General features: G+C 44.8%; 1 non-coding gene and 2 pseudogenes across 1 annotated transcript; all 3 read left to right on the forward strand.

The window, feature by feature from the left end:
• Positions 1–2,868: 2,868 nt before the first annotated feature.
• LOC116089662 lies at positions 2,869–2,987 on the forward strand (annotated as a pseudogene).
• Positions 2,988–7,358: 4,371 nt separating this feature from the next.
• Positions 7,359–7,465, forward strand: LOC116089519. The gene has a single exon (XR_004118325.1). It is a non-coding gene; the product is annotated as a U6 spliceosomal RNA (small nuclear RNA).
• A 1,901-nt stretch (positions 7,466–9,366) lies between these two features.
• LOC116089192 lies at positions 9,367–9,798 on the forward strand (annotated as a pseudogene).
• The last annotated feature ends 2,322 nt before the right edge of the window (positions 9,799–12,120 follow it).

The following is a 12,120-nucleotide window of genomic DNA, read 5'->3' on the forward strand; positions in this document are numbered from 1 at the left end:
GGGGGGGGGGGGTGCAAGTTTGTTGGGGGAATAATCTGGAGACACTGGTCTTGTTGGGGATTAGTCTAGAGTTTTGTCGGGAGGTAACTTGGAAACTAATGTTAGGTACTAGCCTGTTAGTTTACCTGAGTTCAAACTTAGATCAGGTTCTCTAAAATGGAGTCTGAACTTAAAAGATTAGGCATCTGAACCAGATCTTGAGTTCATCTTAGAGAACCTGACCTAAGATTGAACTCCCTAGCACCAGCCTCCATGTTACTCCCCAACAAACCTGCACCTCCAGGTTACAAGCCTGCCCCTGGCACTTCATTTCCTAACAACCACCAAAGGAGAAAAGTACAAGTTAAGTTTATGGTTTGGCTCCCAGCACCAACCAAGTATTTTAAAAGGCAACAAAATTCCATTAATACCCCCTTTCAGATGTGTGCCAGGCTACAAACTCCCTCGATTGCTTGCCATTTCCTATAAAACTTCGTCCAACTAGGAGTTCAGGGCTTCGCTGTCCTGTTCCGCTGTGTCAGAGATGGCAGTGTGGCCCATGCTTGAGCTTGAATAAAGGCCCTAGTGTGATTGCACTGGAGTCAGCTCCTTGATGGTCTTTTGGGGTTTGTGAACACTTAATGGGCACAACAGAGCCAATGAGAACACGTGCACTGGCCGACGAGTTAGAACTATGGTAGGAGATAGTAGAAGTTGCCTTTGATTTAATTTTTAAGTGAAACAGAAAGGAAGGGCATGTGTTAATGGTGAAGACTGGATAGGAGATTAGGTTCTAGGAAGGAGAAGTATGAGAGGAGGAGACATTAGACTATACACGCTTTTGTGGGGAGACTAGTTGCCACTGCTTGAGACTGAGTCTCACTATGTAGCCTTGGCTAAACTGGAACTTCCTATGAAGACCAGTCTGGCCCCAAACTCACAGAGACCTGCCTGCTTCAGCCCTCCTCTGAAGTGGAAACTTAAGGGTTCTTTGGGAAGTCAGTTGTGTTGGATGGTGTTTTGCTGGGCCAAGCACATGAAAGAGTGTCTTCCTGAAGTGGACACAGGTAAAGGGCTAAGGCAGACTTGTGAAGGGACATTTCCTGAAGCAGACATAAAGTGAAAGGATGTTCTGCTAAAACAAGCATGTGAAAGGATTCTTTGCAAACGCACATGTATTGGTCATGTTGGCAGCTCAACAGTTGAGGTACATCTGAGGCTATCTGAAACATACTGGGTCTAAAGCAGCAGCTATCTCCTCTGAACTGGTGCTGCATCCCCCGGGGCCCAAGTGCTCTGGGCCCGGGGGACTGCGAGAGATACATGAATCTGAGTCCTAGCCCATCTAAGTTCTAGTGCTAGTCCTGCATGTGAGTCCAAGTCTTTCTTCTCCCAGTCCTAGTGCTAGACTGAAGTCACGTAGACAAAACGACCCCCACACCCAGGTCAGCAGGGTCTGGTAGCTAGGTGTGAAACAGGAGGAAGAGGGGTGAAGCCCTCCCTGTTGAGGTATTCTTATGCTAATTCTCTGGTTCTTGCTGGAGGCAGGCAGAGGGGAATCCCGACCTAACTCTTTCTGCTAATGTCCTAGAGTGAGAGAAAACTTTCAATTACTCTCCAGTACTTAAAACATTAAACTAGGATAGTTGGAAACTTTGTGTCGGCCAGGAGACAATGCCCAATCTTAACCATTTACAAATCATTACTTGGGGTAGCTTTATGCCTAATTATGAGGCCGTGTTGATGATTGGAAAGACTAATCTGAAACTCGTCTGAGTTAGGGGATCCCAGCTACTAGTCTGAAATCCAGGAGGCACAGATCTCCTTTTGGGGCCTTATTGCCTCTTATCCTTTATCAGGATTTTATTCCCGATATTATGGATGTGACTGGAGTAGACGAGTGTGCATGGCAGTTCTCCTGTGCCCCTGTGCAGTGCCTGTTTTCCCAAGTGCTGCAGCAGGTGAGGGACAGAGCCAGCTCTCCCGACCACCAGTGGTGAGGGCAAAAGGGATGGGAGGAGAATCTCTCCCTCAATGACACCACTGTACAGTAGACAAGAGGCAGGGCCAACTCTCTCACATTCACACCCTTGGTGCTGGCTCACCAGCAACTGCCACATTCAGGGCCAGCTCTCCTGTGCTGCTCAGGTAAGGTACGGGGCCTGCTCTCCCAAGTGTTGCAGCTGGTGAGGGGGAGAAGCAGGTCTCCCACCTGCCACAGGTGGTGAGGAGTGAAGGGGAAGAAGGTATCTCACCTTCATCCTTGCCACCTTACAGGAGATGAGTGGTAGGGGCAGCTCCTTGGGGCAGCTCACATGCAACTTTCACAGTGAGTGGGCAGCACAAGTGAGTACTGCAACTGGCTAGGGGCAGGGGCAGCTCTTCTGCTCTCATGTCCATGGGGCCAGCTCTCCCACAATGCTCAGGTGAGGGGTGGGGCCAGTTCTACACAGCCCTCAGACATCAATATATCCCCGGGCCACATCCCAGATCAGAGATGTCCACCTGGCCTTTGGTGGTAACAGGCCTCTGCTGCTGCAGGGCTATGTATGGCCAGATGTGGCCCCCAGTGGCACCACAGGTTAGGACCCCACCATGATCCCAGGTGGCATCACTTGCTATTCACATCAGGTTGTTTCTTACTACCTCAAATCATCGGTTCTGCCTCTTCATTGTACACACGTCTTTCTGTTTCTTTCTCTTCCATTTCTCTACCACTTAACTTGCCCTTCTTAGTGGCGCTGGTGTCTCTTGAGTGTCTGAGGTCATCTCATGATTGTTATGGCCCACTAGTGCATTATGGTGCTAGACTGGTGGTCATCTCGGGCTAACTCCCAGTCTGCGCCTCATGGCACTAGTCTGGTGGTTGACTCAGACTCACTACTCACTCCTGTCTGGTGTCAGTGGTCCCAGGTAGGGGTCTTCTAGTCTCTGGCAGAGAGGAGAGAAGCTATGTCCATGTTCAGTGTCCTGACCTATGGACACTGAAAAAATGTGAGCCTGAGATGACCACCAGTCCAGCACCAGTGGGCAAGACAAGGAGCTAGCCTGTGATGACACCAGTGTGGCCATCCAAGCAGACCCTGATGGGCTCTCAGGGTAGGGAGCAAGCTGGAGACTAAGGTAATTCAAGCCCATAGCATCACTGGAAGTTTTGTTTATCCTGTTAATAATTGACAAGCTTGGGCTCCAAATGTTCTTGTAGTATTAAACCAATCCAAACACTTTCCTGATGTCAACCAGTGGCGGAATTACACATTTGTGCCAAAGCAAACACTGAACAGAAGTGATGGGGAAATCTATCATGGACTGAGGGCTGACTCAGAAGGCCCATTGCAACAGAGCAGGAGAGTCCGGAGGCTCTCCAGCATGTGGAGCTGGAAGCTTGGCCTGAACAGTGAGACTGCAAGCAGAATGAAGAATGGCTTGAGCTCTTCTAAACAAAGAAGTTTAAATGATAACAAAGTGTTCTCTTAACCTATGAAGATGATTGATATGAGTCACACATTGGTGGCACACACCTGTAAGCCCAGCGTGTAGGACATAGAGGTGGAGAGATAGGGACTTCGAGGACACCCTCAGCTTCGTAGCTAGCTCAATGCCAACCTGAGCTAGAAGAGATCCTATCTCAAAATTAATTAATTAGTTAATTGATTAATTAAAAGGGAAAGGCCAACCTGGTTCTACATATAATTCCAATTCATTCAGGATACATAGTGAGGTGCTGTCTTAAAACTAACATAAAAAAGGACTGGGGATATGGCTAAAATGATAAAGCTCTTGCCTTGTAAGCATGGGACATGAGTTCAATTTCATGAATGTTAGCATTCCTTCCATGCCCTGCCCAACAGTTACCTGGCAACAGCCAGGTAGGCCTGGCTTGCTATAAAAGGGGCTGTTTGGCCCTTCCTTACTCTCTGCCCCTTCTCTCTCTCTGACTCTTCTCTCCCTGACCTTTTTCTCCCTCTCTTCCCTTCCCCTTCTGCCCTCTCCCTGTGTTCTTGACTGGCTGCTCCTCTCATCTCTCCGGCCCCCAACCCCTGTCTTTCTCTGCCTCTACTCTCTTCTCAACTCCCCTTCTCATGCCCCCAAATAAACCCTATTCAGTAGTATACTCATTATATGGCTGGTACCTCAGAGGGAAGGGATGCCTCAGCATGGGCCCGCCAAGGCACCCCTCCTACCTTGCTCCATAAAACATACTCTGGTCTTTTTATAAAACACAACAATGAACCTATTTTAAAAAGCCAGGCATAATGGTATATAGTTATAACCCAGCACTGGAAGACAGAGAGAGGCAGATCCCTGAGGTGCTGGCTAGCTAGCTTAACCTACTTGCTAAGCTCCAGGCCAGTGGGAGACCCTGCCTCAAAACAGGAGATAAGTCCAGAGAGATAGCTCAGAAAGCAACACATGGCTTGCTACCAAACCTGAGTATGATCCCCCGGAGCCACATAGAAGAAGAATAGACTTCTGTGGGTTGTCCTCTGACCTCCACATATGTGCATGCACAAATGATACCCTCCAAGTGAAAAGAATTAGTTACTAAAACCAAAAAATTATATTAAAAAACAATTTTAAAACCAAGGTAGATAGATGGTCCTTAAGTGTAGCCCGCGTGGTCGTCTCGCGGGGAAGAAGACACGCGGACACACTAGGTTCCTTCTGCAGCAACGTTTTATTGTCTCCATCCATAGGGAAAAAGGGGTCGAGCCCAAAATCCGCACTGCTTATATACACCACAGTGCGGCGTATCTACCCACAGCGTGGTGTGTCTGCTCATGATTGGCTGTTCGCTCATTACCCTACGTAACGCCCCTGGATGGGCCGTGACATGGCGTCTTTTTCACTCTACGCACATGCGCAAACAGTTCTCTACGCACATGTGCAAACAGTTGTTTACTAGGAGTCGACAGCGGAAGTAGGCGCCATCTTGCCATGGCGAATGCCTCTCCAGCTTCACGGCTCCCCACACTTAAGTATGATGCCTGAGGTTGACATCTACCCTCCACACAAATGAACATGCACCTACATGTACAGCCACACACATGTGCCTCTGTACACACAGAATATGCAGACACACACACACACATATGTATACATGTATATACTTTTTTTTTTTAGAGTACTCAGATATGGTAGTTTTCACCTGCAATCCACCAGATGGCTGGAGAGATGGCTCAGCAGTTAAGAGTACCAATTGCTCTTCCAGAGTTCCTGAGTTCAAATCCCAGCAACCACTTGGTGACTCACAACCATCTGTAATGGGATCTAATGCCCTCTTCTGATGTGTCTGAAGACAGCTACAGTGTACTCATACTCATTAAATAAATAAATAAATAAATAATTCTATAGAAAAAAAAAAGATGACCACCAGAAGTTTGAGGCAATCCTGGGATAGGTTTTGTAATCACACCTCTTGGCTACAGACTGTAAGAGATCCTGTTGTTGGGGTTTCGGGGGGGGGTTGTTGTTGTTTTGTTTTGGGGTTTTGGGGGGGGGGTTGTTTGTTTTACTTTTTTTTGGAGGAGGGGTTTGAGACAGGGTTTCTCTGTATAGCCCTGGCTGTCCTGGACCAGGCTGGTCTCAAATTCAGAAATCCGCCTGCCTCTGCCTCCCAAGTGCTGGGATTAAAGGTGTGTGCCACCACCGCCCAGCTCCTTTCTTGTTTTTTTGTTTTTTTTGTTTTTGTTTTTGTTTTTGTTTGTTTTGTTTTGTTTTTATGCCAAAGCCACAAAGATTCCCTTCCTCTTCACCCGAAGAACCTGGTGATGATGTGGGGTCAGACTCGTGGGTGTAGATGTGTGTACAGACTGCTAGCTGCCCACACAGCAGCAGAGCAAAACCAGTGAGTGGTGTTTACAGCAGCACAAACTCTGGGACTAGAAGAGAGATCCGTTGTAAATGTTAATATGGACAGGGATCTCTGAGGATCCTGAACACAGGTATCAGCCACATATACAACTCACGAGCTAGGGTCAAGAGGGACTGACAGGCAGAGAGATGGAGAGACGAGCTGAGCTTCGAGGCTGGGCACAGTCCTGCTCAGCTGGCATGAGAAAGTTGAGGGTAGCTCCTGAAAAGAAAGAGAAGAAGAGTCCAGGCTGCAAACAGCCATTTCTAGTCTAACTTGTTTGGTCTCCTAGGAGATAAGCATCCATACCACCCACACAGGAAGCTCCAAAAGATAAGCCTAAGGTAAGAGCCAGCTCTCCTTAGCTGGGAGGAAACATGGATGAGGTTTTGTTGGTTAGTTCGGTTTGGTTTTAGGGTGTTATATCTTCCCTTGTATTTACTATTAGTCTGTTTTATTTACTATTAGTCTCCCTCATTATTGTCTCTGCGACTTTTATTTTATTCTCTCCTTGCTATCTTGCTTCCTCTCTCTTCCTTTCCCTACGGCTTTTGGCTTATTTGGTTTGTTTGTTTGGTTTGCTTGTTTGTGTTTGAGATACTTTCCCTATGTAGCTCATGCTGGCCTGTAAGTGCTATGATGCTGATGGTGGTCATAGATGCTGGGATCATGTCATTATAATACCTAGTGTTTGCTGTCAGATAGTGCTTTTTGTTACTGCTGTCTGCGTCGTCCCCTCAAAGTGGTTATGGGGATCACAAACCCAAGAGAACCTGGCCCATAACGAGAAGTCATAAAACAAGTGGAGGAAAGGAAAAAAAAAAAAGATATGTTATGAAAAATACATTCTTCAAAAAATGTCCACAATTGCAGCAGAAATATGAGAACTATGAAAAAGTAAGGCAATTAATGAACAACCCCAGAAGCAAGAGCTCCTTGCTGAATCTAAACAAAACTAAAAATGACTACTAAGGGGCTAGAGAGAAGGCTCAGTGATTGAAAGCACAGGGCCGGAGAGATGGCTCAGTGATTGAAAGCACAGGGCTGGAGAGAAGGCTCAGTGATTGGAAGCACAGACTATTCTTCCAGAGGACCCAGATTCAATTTCTAGCGTCCATATGTCAGTTCATAAATGTCTATGACCCTAGTCCCTAGATATCCAATACCTTCTTCTGGCCTTTATGTGTACCAAGCATGCAGGAGGTACAAAAACATACATGCAGGAAAAGCACTCATACACACAAAATAAAATTTTTAAAAAATTTCTAAAAATGATTAGTGACTTCAAAGAGAGTTCAAATAAGTAGATGAATGAAATAAAGAATTCAATGAAAGATCTGAACATGAGTCCAAACTATGTGATGAGAAATTTAATGAAAAAATTGAAATTAGGTGGGCAAGGCAACTCAATAATACTGGATATTAAAAACTCAGTAAATCAAATTATAAAAACACAGTAGAAAGTGTCACCAATAAACTGCATCAAGCAGGAGAAAGACTATCAGGGATTAAGAATAAGGCTGAAGTGCTTGCTTTGGCAGCACATATACTAAAATTGGAACGATACAGAGAAGATTAGCATGGCCCCTGCGCAAGGATGACACGCAAATTCGTGAAGCATTCCGTATTAAAAAAAAAAAAAAGAATAAGGCTGAGGAAATATATTCAGACAGCAATTAAGAAAAGAAATAGAACTTGCAAAATGGCTCATCAGGTTAAGGTGCTTGCTACCAGGCCTGACAACCTTAGTTGGATCCCCCAAATACGAATAGTGAAAGGAAAGAACTGACAAGCTGTCAACCTCTAACCCCCAAACATATACATGTGAACATTGTTGGGATCGTTGGCTGCGGCTCTAGAAAAAAACACACCAGGCCCAACAGTTCCACATGAGATTTATTGAGAGAGGAAAGGACAAAGTGGCGGTGGGAAGAGAGGAGGGGGAAGAAAAGGAGGGTCCTTTTATATATATAATGGATGGTGACATGGTCACAGGTAAAGGTGGGAGGTGAGCCCAATGAATTCTGGGAATATGGTGGCTGTTGTCTTGGCAACAGGTGTGTAGGTCCCGTTGTCGCCTATGTGATGTTACAAGTTTCAGAGGTCTTGATACCAACAAAAACATACTACACACACACACTAAGAAAATTGATAGATATACAATCATGACCAAACTTTAAAAACACACACAAACACACATCTAGGACATGATCAAAAGAGCAAGCCTAAGAACTCATGGGGTAGAAAAGGAGGAGAGACACAAACTAAAGACACAGAAAATCTATCCAATAAAACAACAGTCCCAGTTCCCTGAATCCTGGAAAAAATAAATATCCATGTACAAGAATTCTAAGTAGACAGGACTAGAAAAAATACTCATGTCATGTGGGCTTCAAATGTATACACTGCACAACCAAAAAAACAATAATATTAAATGTCTCAAGAGAAAAATGTCAATTTACTTACAAAGTCCAATTCACCAGAGTAACATCAGATCTCACTTAACAGAAAACCTAAACACCACAAACGTACAGAATAATGAATTTTAAACCCCGAGAGTAAGTAACTTCCAACTAACAACCTAGAAAAAAATTCACCTTTTAAAATCAGTAAAAATAAGATTACATCTCACCCCAGTAGGAACAAGAGTCATTAAGAAAATAACAGTAGGGGCTGGAGAGATGGCTCAATGATCAAGAGCACTGACTGCTCTTCCAGAGGTTCTGAGTTCAATTCCCATTAACCACATGGTGGCTCACAATCATCTGTAATGGGATCTGATGGCCTCTTCTGGTGTGTCTGAAGACAGCTGCAGTGTACTCACATACATAAAATAAATAAATTAATTTTAAAAAAAGAGCAAAGAGATTGCTTCCAACAGTTAAAAAAAAAAGGAAATAACAATAAGCAGTGGTTGGAGGGAGGGGGAGGGGTGGTGGATGTCTTTAATTCCAGTACTCAGGAGGCAGAGGCAGGTGGATCTCTGTGAATTCAAGGTTAGCCTGGTCTACAGCCAGGGCTACCCAGAGAAACCCTGTATAGAATAAAACAAAGCAAACCAATCAACACACACACACACACACACACAAAGAAAGAGAGAGAGAGAGAGAGAGAGAGAGAGAATAGGAGGGTTGAGGGTAGAAGAGAAGGTGGGAGAGGTGTGGTGGTTTAAATACACTTGCCCCATGGGAAGTGGCACTGTTAGGAGGTGTGGCCTTGTTAAAGGAAGTGTGTCACTATGTAGATGGGCTTTGAGACTCCTTTGCTCAAGCTCTGCACAGTGCGGATGAGACACTCCTCTTGGTTGCCTTCAGAAGACAGTCTCCTTCTGCCTGCCTTTGGGACAAGATGTAGAACTCTGCACCTTCTCCAGCACCATGCCTACCTAGATGTTGCCATGTTTCCTGCCAAAATGATAGTGGATTGAACCTCTGAAACTAAGCCAACCCCTAATAAATATTGTCCTTTATAAGAGCTGCCTTGGGGCGCCGTTTCCTACCTCGTTCTCTCTTTACTGCCACACCTCCGCCATCATGGCTCACTTGCACGCTCCCAAGGAAGGGCCTGTCCCAGTCGACTGCCGTAACACCGTAGCGCCCCCACGTGGCTGAAGTGAAGGAACAGATTTACAAACTGGCCAAGAGAGGCCTGACTCCCTCCCAGATAGGTGTGATCCTCAGGGACTCACATGGTGTGGCACAGGTCCGTTTTTGTGACTGGAAATAAAATCTTGAGAATTCTTAAGTCCAAAGGCCTTGCCCCTCATCTCCCTGAGGATCTCCATCATTTGATTAGTTGCTGTCTGAAAGCACCTTGAGAGGAACAGGAAGGATAAGGATGATAAATTCCGCCTGATTCTGATAGAGAGCAGAATTCACCAGTTGGCTCGATACTATAAGACTAAGCAGATACTCCTACCCAATTGGAAATGTGAGTTGTCCACAACCTCTGCTCTAGTGGCATAAATGCTGTTGTGTACATAAACAATAAAATCACTTTGAATTTAAAAAAAAAAAAAATGAGTTGCATTGGTCATGGTGTCTCTTCACAACAATGGAAACCCTAAATATGGCAGGAGGGATATAAACATTAAGGGAATTTGAACAAGTCATATGCAACCCTACTATTTTATAAGCTGCATATAATGCATAGCTTATATATAATACATATTAACCCAGGTGGTGGTAGTCCATGCCTTTAATCCCAGCACCTGAAAGGCAGAGGCAGGTGGATCTCTGTAAGTGTGAGGCCAAACTGGTCTCAGCCAGAATGAGTTCCAGGACAGCTAAGGCTACTCAAAGAAACCTTGTCTCAAAACAACAACAACAACAACAACAACAACAAAACAAAAACAAAAAAACAATTAATCAATCAATTAATTAATACATATAAAAGAGTTAAATTGGAGTTATCTTACAAAGGGGATAATTACTTGTCCTCCCACAAGTCATAGGCTGCCAAATAAAAAGCCTGATCAACACTAGGCTAGAGAGATGGTTCAGAAGTTAGGAGCACTGGCTGCTCTGCCAGATGATCTGGGTTTGATCCCTGCACCCACATGGTAGCTCATGTAGCTCAGAAGATCTGATGCCCTCTTCTGGCCTCTGTGGGCACTGTATACAGTGTGCACAGAAATAAATGCAAGTAAAACACCCATACACATAAAAAAAGCAAAGCAAAAACACTGTGCTAGGTGTGGAGTAAAAACCTAGTGCTAGGCATGAGACACATACTCTCCAGTTGCTGCCCTAGGATGGAGACCCCTCCAAACACTACAGGCTAGTGCCAGTGCTCCTTCTATGGCTGAAGACACAATAGACTTTGGTCATAGAACAGGAAGAAATCAGTTGTCACTAACCAGGAAGCTTCCTCTCTGTTGGCTAGTTTTCACAAAACCAGAAGATGCTATGAAGGTTTCTAGGGGAGAAAAATCATCTACGCTTTCACCCAGCTGTGAGCCCTGTGAATTACAATAACAACATGGCAAGATATGCCCCAGCATGTACAGTGGCACAAATGTTATGGGAATAGTCAACTGCTTTCTGGTTGGATTTAAGGCTTACTCTACAGGAAGAACTCTGGCTAAGAACTTATGACCATGGAGATCATAAGCTCTAGAGGTGAACCTACTATATTATTTCATAAACGGATGTAGTATAAAATTTCCCTATAAGTACATATCCCTCACCCATACACTAGTGCAGCCCTCAGCCTTCATTTGGGAAGTTTCTTGGTATGGTGAACGGTGGCTAGCATAGAAACTCACAACACAGCAAAATGCATGGAATAGGTGTCTGTAAAGTGTTCAGCCATAAAAGGCTTGTCCACATCATACTCCCTATCCCAAGGCTCAGAGAACATTGAGGAAGAGCCAGAGGTTGGGCAAACTAGTGTCTTCCGGATACTGCCACTGCATTCGTAAGCATACAGAAGCTTGGGTTATTTGTACAAAACCTGCATAAGATGAAGCCAGTCAACATTCTAGCATGGAAGGAGAGGGGTTCACAAGCCCTACCTCAAGCTGAGGAAATACTAGCAACTGATGGTCGCTCTAGGAAGGAGGGTCAGAGTTCTTTACAGGTATGTTCCCTGGTAGGTCGGCCATGCTCTGTAAACGGCTCCACACTCATGTGGCAGCACAGATTGAGTCAGAGGATTATTATTTTTTTAAACGAAGAGGACATGAAGTTGGAGGTATGTGGGGGGTGGGTCCAAGAAAAGTTAGGAGAAGGATTAGGGAGTCGAGTGATTAAAATACATTGTATGCATGTAAGAAACTCAAGGAATTAACAAATATATATATATATTAAAAACAAATGTTGTTTAAGATATGGACAGAAGGTAACTCATATACTGCTGATGGGTATATAGACTAGTGCAGCCACTAGAGAAGCTTGTATGGAGGTTTTCTTAGAAACTAAAAATACATCAACCATTTGCCCCAGCTATACTACTCTTGGGCATGTACCCAAAGGGGTCTAAGTTAACATCCCAGAGATAATTGCACATCAATGAAACTAACATTGTTGTTGAGTCCAGCAGCAGAAGAAAGGATGAAGAAAGTGTGTCTATAGACAATGGAAGTTAAGTGTGGTCATGCACTAATGATAAGGAGGGAGAGCCCGTGTTCAAGGCTAGTGGTGTAGTTTAACTGGCCCCCATAGGCCCATAGAAGGTGGCACTTTGGGAGGTGTGGCCTTGTTGGATTAGGTGTGGTCTCACTGGAGGAAGTGAGGGCAGGCTTTGAGGCTTTCTATGTTCAAGTGTTGTACACAGTCTCCTTTTGT

The sequence above is a fragment of the Mastomys coucha genome, unplaced genomic scaffold, assembly GCF_008632895.1.
Source record: "Mastomys coucha isolate ucsf_1 unplaced genomic scaffold, UCSF_Mcou_1 pScaffold14, whole genome shotgun sequence".
Classification (NCBI taxonomy): Eukaryota; Metazoa; Chordata; class Mammalia; order Rodentia; family Muridae; genus Mastomys; species Mastomys coucha.